At 47.9% G+C, this 15,710-nt stretch overlaps 1 pseudogene across 1 annotated transcript; it reads right to left on the bottom strand.

Moving 5' to 3' along the window:
* Positions 1-985: 985 nt before the first annotated feature.
* Spdye4-ps1 (speedy/RINGO cell cycle regulator family member E4, pseudogene 1) lies at positions 986-10,750 on the bottom strand (annotated as a pseudogene). Its single transcript, XR_015634178.1, has 5 exons — positions 10,723-10,750; positions 6,934-7,154; positions 6,398-6,456; positions 5,751-5,836; positions 986-1,175 (listed from the first exon to the last, which is right to left on the bottom strand). The product of XR_015634178.1 is annotated as a speedy/RINGO cell cycle regulator family member E4, pseudogene 1, transcript variant X2 (transcript).
* Positions 10,751-15,710: the final 4,960 nt, after the last annotated feature.

Genomic DNA, 15,710 nt, shown 5'->3' on the forward strand with positions numbered 1-15,710 from the left:
ACAACAACTTATACCACGGTAAATAAAGTTCACAGTCATCAAGATAGACATTTCAGCAGTAATGGCTGCCTCCCCTCCCACAGATGAGTACCGCATGTGCCTGCATATATGAGAACACATATACATACATGCATATACTCAGCACACATGCATGCACTCAGAAAACATGAAAAGCAAATGTAAAGTATGGAGAAGTGGGATTACAGAGCTGCAGAACATGTGCAATGGTCGGAAATCGGGCTGGAGAGATGGCTCAGCGGTTAAGAGCACTGACTGCTCTTCCAGAGGTCCTGAGTTCAATTCCCAGCAACCACATGGTAGCTCACAACCATCTGTAATGGGATCCAATGTATTCTTTTTGTGTGCGTCTCAAGACATGTACAATGTATTTATATACATAAAAATAAATAAATAATATTTAAAAAAAAAGAAATACGGATTTCTTCAAACACATTTGGAGTCAGTTGCTTGGAGCTGTAAGTCTTCTGCCTAGTTCGAGTCTTTGTGAAAGAAATGTCCTCTTCCAAAGTCATCTGCCTGGCCTCCAAGTGCGTAGCCTATCTCCCCAAGGTTGTGTCTCCCTATTTGTCATTTCTGTGTGTGCAGTGATGGAGAGGGTCCAGTCATGTGTGCGCGCATGTGGGGTACTTTCTCACAGTATAAAGGTAATTGTGGGTATGTTGTGTGTGTGTGTGGGGGGGTTTCTATGTCTTTCCTAATTTCCTAACACAGAGAGGTGTACATACTTTAAACGATATCAAGAACACACCTACGGCAGGCTGATGACTTCAAGTATCCATGACCCTAGGGTTCTAGGTCAGGTGGGTGCATCAGCCTGGATCTGGAGCAAAACAATTCCATGAATAGATGCTGGCCCTCCTGGAAGACCCCGCATCCTCCAGACCCACATTCCAGCTCTTCCATTCCCCAATCTACATCCCATATTCAACCCCATTCCTCCCTCCATCCCTCAGCACCCCACACTTCACCCACCCTCTACACACACCTCTTCATACTCCTCCCGGGACACCCAGATCCTCCAGCCCATGGAGCGAATGAACTGGAAGTGCAGTTTGTGGAACATCGGGCGCTGGGCATAGCTCTTCCCGTAGAGGAAGTAAAAGATGTCTTGTTTAGGGGCCTGGTTGTCCTCCTCCATGTCATTGGCCAGGTACCTGCAGAAAAATCAGGGTGTTTATGGTTCTTTACCAAGGAGGATCCAGAAGATGCTGGGGGACATTTCATCGTGGGACAGCATCAGTCCTTTCCAGCATGATGGGGACCATCTCACTGTGAACAGAGGCCATCTGAAGGCACCTATCACATGGAGCTGACAAATACTAGTGCCTACCAGTCCCAATGCTGTCCTTGCCCACCTGACATGAGAAGACCCCAGGGTTCCCATCTCCATCCTTTCCCTCTTCCCTGAGCTTATGTTGTGTGCACACACTGGTGTCAGGTCAGGCTCAGCACCTAAGTGTCGGGACTGACCCTGTTTTCCTTTCCTGGTCATCCTCTCCTTTCAGTGGCTGACAGGTTTGGTTTGTATGGGACATCAATTCATTCAACATTTATGAGTTCTGATAGACACCATGCACTTTGTAGGGTTTGTTAATGAATCAGTGAACAGATAACTGAATGAACAAATGAATGAATGGATGAATGAACAAATGAATGAATGGATGAATGAACAAATGATTGGATGAATGAGCAGATAACTGAATGAACAAATGAATGAATGAACAAATGATTAAATGAATGAATGAACGGATGAATGAATGAACAAATGAATGAATGGGTGAATGAACAAATGAATGAATGGGTGAATGAACAAATGAATGAATGGATGAATGAACAAATGATTGAATGAATGAGCAGATAACTGAATGAACAAATGAATGAATGAACAAATGATTAAATGAATGAATGAATGAACGGATGAATGAATGAACAAATGAATGAATGGATGAATGAACAAATGATTAAATGAATGAATGAACGGGTGAATGAATGAACAAATGAATGAATGGGTGAATGAGCAAATGAATGAATGGGTGAATGAACAAATGAATGAATGGGTGAATGAACAAATGAATGAATGGGTGAATGAACAAATGAATGAATGGGTGAATGAACAAATGAATGAATGGGTGAATGAGCAAATGAATGAATGGGTGAATGAACAGATGGGTGAATGAACAGATGAATAAATGAGTGAACAAATGAATGCGATAGATAAGGCAAAATGCAATACCGATACCTTCATTGACTGAGGAGCGTAGCCTAACCACTCCCAAAATAAACAGAATTCAGGTGTTGGATATTTGCCAAGACCCTGCCTGCCTTCAGTGTGCAGGACTCAGGAAAGGGAGGAGGTCAGAGCCCAGACCATAATCCCTAATATCCTACCATAATAGGAGTTTCACTGCACTACTGCCGGAGACAAAAGCTAGGTCAAAGAAGGCAGCCAAGGGGATTTTGCCCATTTTTTGTTTGATTTAAAATGTCCCACTGTAATACCAGAGTTTCCCCCATATACCTAGGCTGAAGAGATCCCTCAACAGCCGCCTCCTGAGGGACAGGCTGCAGGATTGTCATCTCCTGCTGATTGTTTGGGCTGGGCTCAGGCTGACTTTTAGGGAGGTGGCTGTCTTCAGGCACACACGTGTGAGACACTTGCACAAAACACACACACACACACACACACACACACACACACACACACGATAAAATGGAAGACAGGGCATTGGGAAGGAGCCAGGAAGGAAGGGAGAGAGTGTCCAGGCATTAGGTGAGCCAGGTTGGAGAACACCTAGACAGAAGGCAGAGTTCACACAGGGCCCTCCAGCCTTGGGATGGAGAAGGACTCCTAATGCAGTCCCGGGAGTTGCCTGCTTTTTCACACAAAGCAGACCCACTGGACTGGGGACAGGCTGGCAAGGAAAACCTGCAGGGAGCATTCTACATGGGATTGGTGCTGGGTCAGGAGGCTTGAGACAGACACCTGTCGTGGGACCCAGGGGAGAAGATGGGATGATGATGATGATGATGATGATGATGATGATGATGATGATGATGAGTGTGTGTGTGTGTGTTCAGCGCTGCACCTCAGCACTTGGGGACACAGTGGTTAATTCCATCTTCCTCTTCTCCCCTCTCAGGACGGCTCTGCGTGTCAGAACGCAGCCACACAGAGCCACGCCCCCTCTTCCCACTCATGCAGAACACTACCAAGCAGCCCTCTGAGAACCTGACTTGAATCTCTAGCTTTCAAGTTCCCAGATGTCTGAGTTTTCCAAGTTTATAGAACCGGCCCCTCCTACACACACAGACACTCACACACACACACATACACTCACACACACACACATACACACACTCACACACACATACACACACTCACACACACACATACACTCACACACACAACACATACACTCATACACACACAACAAATACACTCACACACACACGCACACACACACTCACACACGCACACGTGCACACACACTCACACACACGCACATACACACACATACACACACGCACACACATACTCACACACTCACACACGCACACACGCACACACGGACACACACACTCACACACACACGCGCGCGCACACACACACTCATACACTCACACACACACACACGCACACACACACTCACACACATACACTCACACACACACTCACACACACACTCACACACATACACACACATACGCGCACACACTCACACACTCACACACACTCACACACACACACTCACACTCACACACATACGCACACACACTCACACACTCACACACACTCACACACTCACACACACACTCACACATACACACACACGCACACACACACTCAGACACATACACTCACACACTCGCTCACACACACATACGCACACACTCACACTCACACACACACTCTCACACACACACACACACACACACACACACTGGTGTGTATGCGTCTCTTCTTCCATCTGCTCTGCCTCCGTGCCTCTTTCTGTGGAATCAGAGACAGCCTGGCTGACAAGAAGAAAAGAAGGAGGAGGAGGTGGAGGAGGAGGAGGAGGAGAAATGTAGGAACATAAAACAATGATAAGAAGAGGAGGAGAAGAGGAGGAAGAAAAGGAGGAGGAGGGAAAGGAATAAGAAGAGGACGAGGAGGAGGAAAAGAAGGAGGAGGAGGAGGAGGAGGAAGAAGAAGAAGAAGAACAACAACAACAATAACAACAACTCTGGCAACACAGCTATCAGCCGGCCCAAGAATTTAGTAAGGTTTCTTTTTACTCAAAGGAGAGACTCTGCCTCAGCGTCCCCTTTGAACCCCAAATCCCAGAGCTTTCACAATGTCTCCTCTTGGCTTGTCATTTTATTTCATTTAATTACTTTTTTGTGCATGAGTGTTTTCCCTTGTCTTAGGCTTCCATTGCTGTGAGAGACACCATGTCCAAGCCAACTCCTAGAAAGGACAACATTTAACTGGCGCTGGCTTACAGGGTCACCATTATCATCATGGCGGGAAGCACGGCAGCATCTAGGCAGGCGTGGAGCTGGAGAAGGAGCTGAGAGCTCGACATCCTGTTCGGAATGCAATCAGAAGAAGACTGGCTTCCAGGCAGCTAGGAGGAGGGTCTCAAAGCCCACCCTCCACAGTGACACACTTCCTCCAACAAGGTCACACCTACTCCAATAAGGCCACACCCCCTAATAGTGCCACTCCCTGGGCCAGGCATATTCAAACCACCACATCCCTGCATGTATGTCAGTGTACCATGTGCATGCCTGGTGTCCAAGAAAGCACGAACAGGGTGTCAGAGCCCTTGGAAGTAGATTTACATATGATTGTGAGCCACCGTGTGAATGCTTGGAATCAAACCCAAGCCCACTGGAAAAGCAGGCAGTGCTAACGGCTGAGCCATCTCTGCCCAGCCTCTCTCTCTCTCTCTCTCTCTCTCTCTCTCTCTCTCTCTCTCTCTCTCTCTCTCTCAGTTGTGTGTTCAGTTGTGTGTGTGTGTGTGTGTGTACATATGTGAGTGTAGTTTGTGCAAGCATGTATGCTCAGAGGCCAGAAGTGAAATCAGGTATTGATCCTCTAGATCCTGGTTTTGTGACATAGGCCCTGTCTCTGCGACACGTGTCTTGCCAACACGTCTAGGGTGGCTGGTGAGTGAATCCCAGGGATCCTGCTATCTCTTCCACCAGCAAGAGGATGATAACCATGGATTACTACACCTCTTTTCACTGGGGTTCTGAGGATGGAAACTCAAGTCCTTCTCTTTTTTTTCTTTTTTCTTTCTTTCTTTCTTTTTTTTTTTTTTTTTTTTTTCAGAGCTGGGGACCGAACCCAGGGCCTTGCGCTTGCTAGGCAAGCGCGCTCTACCACTGAGCTAAATCCCCAACCCCAGGAACTCGGGTCCTTGTAAAGATACAGCAGGTGCGGGGCTGGGGATTTAGCTCAGTGGTAGAGCGCTTACCTAGGAAGCGCAAGGCCCTGGGTTCGGTCCCCGGCTCCCAAAAAAAAGAACCAAAAAAAAAAAAAAAAAGATACAGCAGGTGCTCTACTGGTGTAAAGCCAGTCCCTAGGGTTTTGCCCAGGTTTAAAACGGGCATGAGCTCGTTTTTCCTCATACGGCCACAAAACCATGTAGACAAGGGATAAAAGGTCAGAGCCTCACTTCTTATGATCCTATACCTAAGGCAGGGTACGATGACCAGCAGGAGGAGACGAAAATACTCACAGAGCCAGGAAGAAGTGGATTGGCCTATACTGCCAGGAGAAAAGCCCAGCGCGGCTGAAATAAGCTATGACCATAGACAGGAGATACTGATGGAGAGAGGAGACAAGAGAGGAGCGGTCACACCCTGGAGAGGAGGAAGGTAGGGAGAGAGGAAGGGTGGTGGAGGTGGGCATGAGGTTCAGAGAGGAGCCTGGAGTTTTGGTTCCTGCAGTGTGGGCAAGGGAGGGTGAGAGGGCACAAGCAGGTGCCCTTGCTGCTCCTGCATGGCTGCATGGCTTGCTGCAGCCTGTATGAGGATGGCTGGCTCTGGGTCAGTTCTGAGGGGAGGGGGGTTAGGCCATCAGGGACAAGGAGGAGCTTGTCCAGCTGAAGCTAAGGACCCCAGAGAACTGTGGAGAGAGAGGAAGCAATTCCCAGGGTAGGATGGTGGCCTTGGGCTCAGATCCCAAGGACCCCAGTGAAGCAGGAGCCTCCTGTCCACTCTGGAAGACGCTGCCAGTCCTCGCAGAGAGACACTGACAGGATATCAAGGGCCAGGCCCGTGTGTGTTCAGGTGGAACCACTGAAGGACAGAGGAGTGTGGGTCAGTGAGGTCTCTCCCCAGGCAGGACAGGAGCAGGGGGCCAGCTCAGCGCAGGACTCCTCACCTTGTCTGACACCCTCAGCATCTTGTCCCAGTTCAGGAATTTTTTCACCACGGGATCCTCTGTGAAGGAAGCGCACTTGTTATAGTGTGAACCGGGACAGCTTGGGAGCTGCCGCTGGGAGAACCAGCTCCCTGGGGGAGGGTTCAGATTGAGCCCAGAAGCAAAGGGTAGGTGGTGGCAAGGACTCCACCCGAGCCTCCAGCCAGGAGGCTTAGAATACAGTGGCACATGTGCATGCTTAGATGTATGAATATGTAGGTCCGAGGTCATTCCAAGGTCTGGCTTATACTAGACAAGACTCCACCACTGAGCTACATCCAGAGCTAAGGACCAAGATGCCTCAACAGCAGATCAACTGATGTCCTATAAGGTTATAAACATGGGTGTGCTTTGCTTGATTGGGTGAAACACCCCAGCTCAGCAAAGTCAGAGCTAAGTTACAGCAGGGGCTGTGAGGGCAGATTTTCCACAGAGAAGAGGGTTGACTAGAAGTTCTCTCTTTTGCTTAAGGAGCGAGCTGTGCCGCTGTCTCTTACCGAGCAGCCTGGTGAAGACCTTGTGGTGTTCAGGACGCACTGTAGACACACACGTCACCTCTTCAGTCTCATCCTGAGCCCGCACAGTGTCTCCACTGACCACACCGGCTGGGGATCCGGTTCCAGTAGCTCTGCCAGGTCATCCTCAGAATCCGATGACAAGTCCCTCTTCCGCTTTGGGCTGCTGGAAGGAGGCTGGGACCTGGCTTCCACCCTTGGTTCTATGTGAAGAAAGCCCACCCAATGTGAGGCTCGGGCTTCATGCTCTCAACCCTGTCCCACAGCACCCCAAACACCCCAAACCTCTTCAGCTGCTGCCTTTCCCCAAACCATCATGCAATTTCCCTTCCCTCAGTCTGAGGAGATCTCAAGAATGGAGCTCTGGGAAGACACCATTTTCCACTGGGCTGCCTAGCCCCATGGAGTGTGGCCCTTCATAAATGATGTTACAGAAGCCTGAAAACCAGCTTGAAAGTTACTCTAACTTTTAGTTTGATGTTTCCACTTTGTCTGAGGGTCTGGGGTTGACACACACAATCTCCTTCCACCTAGACTCATTCCATCAACAGCACCATCTTCCCTGTCTGGTTCCTACTTTCCCCTTGTATACTTGTTGAGGGTTGAGGCTGGAGCGGTGCGTCCATGGTTAAGGGTGTTCGCTGTGTAACCATAAGGACCTGAGTTCAAATCTTAGTATCCATTTATTATCCAGACACAGTCTTTCCGGTGTCTGTAAACCTGGCCGTGTGTGTGTGTGTGTGTGTGTGTGTGTGTGTGCGTGATTGTGTGTGCATGTGTGTGTGTTTGTGTGTGTGCATGTGTGATTGTATGTGTGAGTATGTGTGCACGTGTGTGTGTGTCTGTGGCTGTGTCTGTGTGTGTGTGAGAAGCAGAAACAGGATAATCTTGGGGTTCTTTGACTACCATCCTTGCTGAGAAATAAGTCACAGAGTGATAGAGTGTACCTGATCCTCTCCTCTGTCCTCTTGCACACTCACTGGTCTGCATAGGAGTACACACACACATACACACACCACACACACACACACACACACACACACACACACACACACACACACACACCAATCAACACACACAAAGCTGAAGAGAGGTAGAGGGAGAAACGTGTGGTTTCCCAGAAATACAAATGCACAAACCCTTGGATTAAGCCTCACTGATTCCAATAGCAGAAGGCAGAGGCCTGGCCAAACCATCAACTGATGATACACATGCAGATTTAGAGAACCCTGACTGAGGAACACAGCGGGGACACTGGTGTGGCTAGTTAGGCCAGGCTCTCCACCAAGCCTGCTGATCTCAGTCTGATCCACATGGTGGAAGGAGAGAACTGATTTCCACAAGTTGTCATTTGACCTCCATATGTGTGCCCCGCAAGCACACATGCGCACACACTAGATAAATAACGGGGAAACATTTCGTTGAAAAAAAAAGAAGAAGAAGAAGCAGCAAAGGGGCTGGAGAGGTGGCTCAACGGCTAAGAGCACTGGCTGCTCTTCCAGAGATCCTGAGTTCAATTCCCAGCAACCACATGGTGGCTCACAACCATCTGTGAGGGGATCTGATGCCCTCTTCTGGTGTGTCTGAGGACACTTACAGTGTACTCATCTATAATAAATAAATAAATAATTTTTTAAAAAGCAACGTTTCTGTGAAGGAAGTAGCCATGGAGGGAGGGAGGAGAATTCCTGAGAGGGATGCTGGGAAGGAAGGCTGACTTTGCTGGGCAGAGGCAGACCAGGAGCCATTCTCTCCTCCTGCAAGCTTTGCTGCCTGTGTAAACATGGAGAGCTCAGAGGGAGGCTCAGCCAGGGTATCCGGCCTTCATTTTTCCACAGTGCACGAGTCTGCACCTCTGGCCTTCCCTTTGATCCGTGGTGAGCAGCTGTCTCTGACTACGCGGGGAAACAGATTCTTTTGTGACCCCTATTACCTAGAGAGGCCCTTGGAGCAGAGTGGAGCAGGAAATGGCCAGCTGCTCTTCTGCCCATGGCGGAATCTCCAGGTTTCTGCCTCAGTTGGTCACATTCACCAGATGGAGTAAATGCAGGAAGCTGAGGGCTGGAGTTTAGTTCAGCATAGACAGTACTTGTCCCAGGGGCATGAGGACTGGAGCAGCCACCCCACCCCCCCGACACCCGCGCACAAAGCCAGTGGGCATAGGCATGGCAGCTTGCCTATGATACCAGTGCTCAGAAATGGAGACGGGAGGGATTGGGGATTTAGCTCAGTGGCAGAGCGCTTGCCTAGCAAGCGCAAGGCCCTGGGTTCAGTCCTCAGCTCCAAAAAGAAAAGAAAAGAAAAGAAAAGAAAAGAAAAGAAAAGAAAAGAAAGGAAATGGAGACGGGAAAAAATCCCACAGGCAGCCTGGCTAGCTAGGCCAGCAGGTGAGCTCTGGGTTCAGGGACTCTGAAAGAGAGGAGGGTAAGTAAGGCAGGCATCTGATGTCAACCTCTGGTCTCCACATACATTGACTCATGCATGTGTCTGCATGTGCACCTTTACATACACACACACACACACACACACACACACACAAACATGCAAAGAGGTGGACGCACACCACACATCACACATACATGCTAATTTTTAAAATTTTTCTTATATTTAGGAAGTAATGTTTTTAGGAAATCAGACCCAGAGACAGGGAGAGAAGGACAGAGACAGAAACAGAAACAGAAACACACACACACACACACACACACACACACACACACGAGACTGGGAAGTCTCAGTCACAGTCCAGATCCAGACTTCACAATTCACTAGTCAAGAAGCAGAAGGGACAAGGCTCAGTCTGGAGAACCCAGTAGTGCCACTATGTGGAAGTCACTGGGTTGGACCTCAGAACTCGAGGCCTCAGGCCAGATTAGGGAGGAATAACGTGCACTGGGCACAAAGCCCTCCACTGAGAGCATCCAGTGTACAGTAAGGGAATGGCGAGGGCCTGGCTTCCCTCCTCATGTCAGTCTTCAAGACTTCCATACAGGTTGCCATGGAGACATGGTCATGTTCCCTCTCATTGCCACTTAAACTGATGGGGATGGAAAGATGGTCAGTGGCTGAGAGCACTGATTGCTCTTCCAGGGGACCTGGGACTAATTAATTACCAGCACCCACATGGCGGGTCACAAGCATCTGTAACTGTAGTACCTCGAGGGTCTGATGCCTTCTTCTGGTCTTCAGTGGTACTGCACACATGTGGTGTGCAGTCAGGCATGCAGGCAACACACACACCTAAAAGCAAATTATATTTGTGTGTTACATGTGCATGTGTATTCATACGTGTGCATATATGCATGTATGTGCATTCAGAGGCAAACATCTGGTCTTCCTCAGGCACTCTCCACCTTATTAAACATTTTCATTTCATTTTTGGAGGGGGGGTAGGATTAGCAGGTATGGAAGCCATAGGACAGCCTGCAGGAGTCATCCCTCCCATTGGATCTCGTGGGTCACAAGGATCACTCTGAAATGGTCAGGTTTGGCAGCAGGGGCCTTTACCCATTGGGCAGCATCACCAGCCCTCCCTCCGCCTTGTGCTTTCCAGGACAGGTTTCCCATGGAGCCTGGAACCTGGAATCATGGAGCCATCCTCAGAGCCCCTGGTTGTAATTTTCCCTCAACTGGAAGAATACAGGCGCAGCCACTTCCCAGAAGCCACAGAGTGGAGCTCCAGTTATGGGCAGGATGAGTTCCCACGGCAGATGGATTGAGGGGGCGAGAGGGGGCGAGAGGTTGTGCACTCACTGGTGGAGGACCCAGTGCTTAGATTGAAGAAAGCAGATTTAGTCGGCATGGCGCACAGGGGCAAGCCCCAGGGCACAACCATCCCGAGGTTGCCTGCAAAGGGTTAAAAATTTAGTTCATGGCATAGTTGTTTTTTTTTTTTTTTTTTTTTTTTGGTTCTTTTTTTCGGAGCTGGGGACCGAACCCAGGGCCTTGCGCTTCCTAGGTAAGCGCTCTACCACTGAGCTAAATCCCCAGCCCCCATGGCATAGTTGTTATTCTAGAGGTAGAGAGGTAGAGGAGGGGCAGGGGCTGATATGACGACCTTTCCACACAGGCCTGTTAACGGGAGAAAGTCCTCAGGTGCCCAGCCTAAGCAAGCTACCCAAACAAGATTGGGAATCCACCTGTAATCCCAACACTAGGGGGGCTAAGACAGGAGAGTCACTACAGACTCCAGGCCAGCCTGGGCTACATAGTCAGACCTGTTTTAAAGACAGACAAACCGTATGGGGCACTGGATGGATTGCTTAGTTGCTAACACGTTTGCTGCACAAATAGAAGAACCAGAGTTCAGACTTCAGCGCCCACGTTATAAAAAGGAAAAGGAAATAGATGCACTACATCTACCCATAATCCCTGTGCTGGGGGGACAGAGGCAGGAAGATCCCTGAGTTAAGGCCAGTCTGGTCTACAGACTGAGTCCCAGAACAGCAAGGGCTACACAGAGAAACCCCATCTGGAAAAACAAAACAAACAAAGAGAGATGGAGAGTAATTGAGAAAGACACATAACACTGACCTCTAGTCTATACACACACACACACACACACACACACACACACACACACGCACACACACGGTAATAAAAAATTAAGAATTAATATGAAACGAGAAGCTGGAGAGATGGCCATGAAGTTAAAGTGTTTCCCAGGCAAGCGTGAACACCTGAGTTCAGATCACCAGTGACCGGGTGTGGTTTGGATCTGGGTGTGTGTGGCTTGGATCTGGGTGGGCGTGGCTTTGGATCTGGGTGGACATGGCTTGGCTCTGGGTGGGCGTGGTTTGTCTCTGGGTGGGTGTGGCTTGGATCTGGGTGGGTGTGGCTTGGACGTGGGTGGGTGTGGTGGCTCATCTCTAATTCTCCGCCTCTGAAGGCAGAGACAAGGGATCCTCAGAGCAAGCCAGGAAGTGAGACTATACATTCTGATTTGACTTGAGAGACTGTGACTGACAGAGCAAAGCCTCACTGACTAAGATAGAACCTTCCATATGCTGCGACCCTACAGTTCCTCATGCTGTGGTGACCTCCAACCATAAATTTATCTTTGCTGCTACTTCATACGTATAATTTTGCTACTGTAATGAATTGTAATGCAAATATCTGATATGCAGATGGCCTTAGGTTATCTCTGTGAAAAGGCTTGAGTAGACACACATGCATCAGTGCACATGCAAAAACATGCATACACGTTCACACTACACATAGATAGATAGATAGATAGATAGATAGATAGATAGATAGATAGATAGATAGATGATAGAAAAAATGAGGAAAGTTGGGTTGGAGAGATGGCTCAGCAGTTAAGAGGACTGACTGCTCTTCCAGAGGTCCTGAGTTCAAACCCCAGCAACCACATGGTGGCTCACAGCCATCTGTAATGGGATCTAATGCCCTCTTCTGGTGTGTCTGAAGACAGCTACAGTGTACTCATATATAATAAATAAATCTTTAAAAAAATGAGGAAAGTTCAGTAATAAATTGATGGACAGTTGTGAAATGGACTTGTTTGTTTGTCTGTTTTTTACATAAATATGTATGTGGGTATCTTCTCTGCACACCAGGAGAGGCTACCAGATACCATGGGAGACTCCTCTCCTGGATAGCACCCAGGAGATCACTACAGAGGAATGCACTCAGGACAGATCAGGGGATGTCTGCCGGCTGATGCATGCACGAGCAAAATGTGATTCATCCACACAATTACTGAACCTTAAGATGAGCTAAAGGGCCTGGGAGGAGGCTCCACAGGAAAAGCTCTTACAGGGAAAGCTGGAGAACCTGAGAAAGTTACATCCCAGAGCTGAAGTCAAAACAAAACAAACAAACAAACAAAACATAACAAAAGAGAAAAACCCAAACCGGATTCAACAGCCTACCAGGGATCCCAGCGATAGCCAGACTGGAGAAGGAAAGGAGAGACAGCCAGAAGCTCATGGGTCAAGAACCTGCCTTCAGGAAGTTTTCAGTCCAGCTAGCCCAGAGCACCCAGCATCGGAACAACACAAGACGCACCCCAGAAACAAGCGGAGCAAGAGAACCAACTCCCAAAAGTTGTTCTCTTGACTGCACAGGCATCATGGCATGTGTGTTCACATTCATACACAAATGAGAACTATCTACAAGGAAGGAAATGTTACCATATATGTTATCTATGCCCATCAGGTGCGCACATTGATAACACAGATCTCGGTTGGGGATTTGGCTCAGTGGTAGAGCGCTTGCCTAACAAGCACAAGGCCCCAGCTCCGGAAAAAAAAAAAAAAAGATAACACAGATCTCCCCTTACTGCCTCTCAGTTCAAAGTGCACCCTCTTTGCTCACTTCATGGGAATAGAGTCGATCGTTTTAAATCACATTTTACAGTCACGGCGATGTTAGTCCTTGTGAGGGGGAGATGCTGTGTGAGGCAAGGTGACTAATTACTCTCTGAGCAGAAAATTCATCTAACTTGCTCTCAGAATATACCTGCTCGATTTTACATCCATCTCCATGGAAATGGTGCTGCTACCCTAAGAGGAGTTTGCTGTTGACCTTATCTTTAAGAGTGCATGAGGTGGGGTTGGGGATTTAGCTCAGTGGTAGAGCGCTTGCCTAGGAAGCGCAAGGCCCTGGGTTCGGTCCCCAGCTCCAAAAAAAAAGAACCAAAAAAAAAAAAAAAGAGTGCATGAGGTTATTAGCATTTTATTTAATTTCATAATTTTCCCTTAAAGTGTTTTTGTATTGGTATGAAATGTTTACGTAACTGTATGTATAATCCGTGTTCTCTTGCAACAGTTCACTGGTTCCCCCCACCTTTAAAACATATTATGTGGGAGCTGTGATTTAGAGCACTGACTGCTCCTCCAGAGGTCCTGAGTTCAATTCCCAGCCACCACACGGTGGCTCACAACCATCTGTAATGGGATCTGACACCCTCTTCTGGTGTGTCTGAGAACAGATACAGTGTACTTATATACATAAAATAAAGCTTTAAAAACAAATCACGTGTATGGATATTTTGTCTGCATATTTGACTGTTTAACACAAGCAAACAGTGCTCATGCATGCCAGAAACGGGGTGCCGGATCCCCTAGGACTGGAACTACAGTCAGTTGTGAGCCTCTATGTGGGTGCTGGTAAACCAATCTGGGTCCTTCTGGGAGAACAGCCAGTGCTCTTAATCATTGTTTCAGCCCCAAGAGTACATATTTACAACAAGTATATTATGACCATTAGTCCTTCAACATTAGTACTTCTAACTCTGTTCTTTTATCATCTTCTTGGATATTGTGTTTGCATTATATAGTTTGAAAAAAAAAAGATTGGTCTGGGGAATGCAGCTCAATAGTAGAGCCCCTAGAATCCCCCAGTGAGGGGCTGGGGTGTGAGTCAGTGGTAGAGCCCCTGCCTAACTTATAGGAGGGCCTGGGTTTCATCCTCAGGCAATAGGGTATAAAGGAAAGATTAAATATTGCTTGTTGCCAGATGATAAAGATACATTCTGTGTTCTATCCTTCCCATTTTAAAGAGCCTTTCCTTGAGAAAATTCACAGTGGAGACTCCTATTGTCTCTTCGATACATATCCAGCTCTCACTTTTTTAATTACAGGAGCTTTCTGCCCTTGTTTCCAGCGAGAACTTCCTTTTCTGAAAGGCCCAAGAGCCCCTTCTATGCAGTGGAAACCTCCCTGTCACCTGGGGGGGTTAGCAAAGTCTAAGTCTACATTAGATTCAAGAGCTGTATCACTCCCATCTGTAGTTGTGGAGGGATCACTACACCTGATGTCCATGTAGGATCAATGTCACTAGCAGGCACAGCTGCTACCTGCTGCTGCTGCTGGAGGCCACATATACAAGAGCTGCTATGTGCCAGAGCCACTAGTGGGTTAAAGGCCAGGACACTAAGGGTCTACTTTCTAAAGCCTGAAGCAATAGACCCCCAGGACAGGACTTGGAGCTGAAACTTCTAGGCCTGCTGTTGCAGCCAGTAGCCTGGGATGGTCCACACAGATTGAGCATCTCCTATCTGAGCAGAGCAGAAGGATCTCAGCCTGCTGATGGTGGCCCTTGTTCTGTCTGTTTGTACAAACCGAAGTCTTTTCTTAACACAGGAATTAAATGAGCTTGAAATGTCCTCATTGCAAGCAAGAATTCCTTTTCTGAAAGACCTTTGTCCCCCCTGTGGAATGTGAACCTTGAGAAAAGAGTCTTCCTACCTCCCTGTCACTGGGGAGTTTAGCCCAGGCCCCTCACTCAGACATTTAACTCCGTGTTTGTCACAGGGATGGGGGAGATTTTCCTTCATGAGATAAGAGCCAGCTCAGATGGGCAGGTGAGGTGAGGACAGACCTGGGAGAAGGTGCAGCCAGGCTTGCAGTGCAGTCCTTCCAAGGTGTCCTCACCCTTTCTCCTGAGACCATTTGTGCCCAGCAGCATCTGAGGGGAATTAGTGATGCTCCTGTCTCCTGCTGCTTGCTCAATAGTTTACCCAAGGTTGGCACTTGAAGGTGCTTGGTGTTTCTTCTGGGATAAAAATGTTACTTACTCTCTGCACCAATGCAGAGAACTTTTTCTGTTGACAGACTTTGTTATTAATTTTGATGTCAATGTCTTTATGAAGAATTAGAACAAGAACACTGTTGCATTATTTCTGTAAGAAGTTGATTATACTGTAGTTCATTATATTGAAGTTCATTATATTGTACTATCTTTAAAAATTGTCATTGTTGCCTGGCCCCAAATATCACCTTTCGAGGTCACATTGCAGA

The sequence above is a fragment of the Rattus norvegicus genome, chromosome 12 (genome assembly GCF_021556685.1).
Source record: "Rattus norvegicus strain SHRSP/BbbUtx chromosome 12, alternate assembly SHRSP_T2T, whole genome shotgun sequence".
Classification (NCBI taxonomy): domain Eukaryota; kingdom Metazoa; phylum Chordata; class Mammalia; order Rodentia; family Muridae; genus Rattus; species Rattus norvegicus.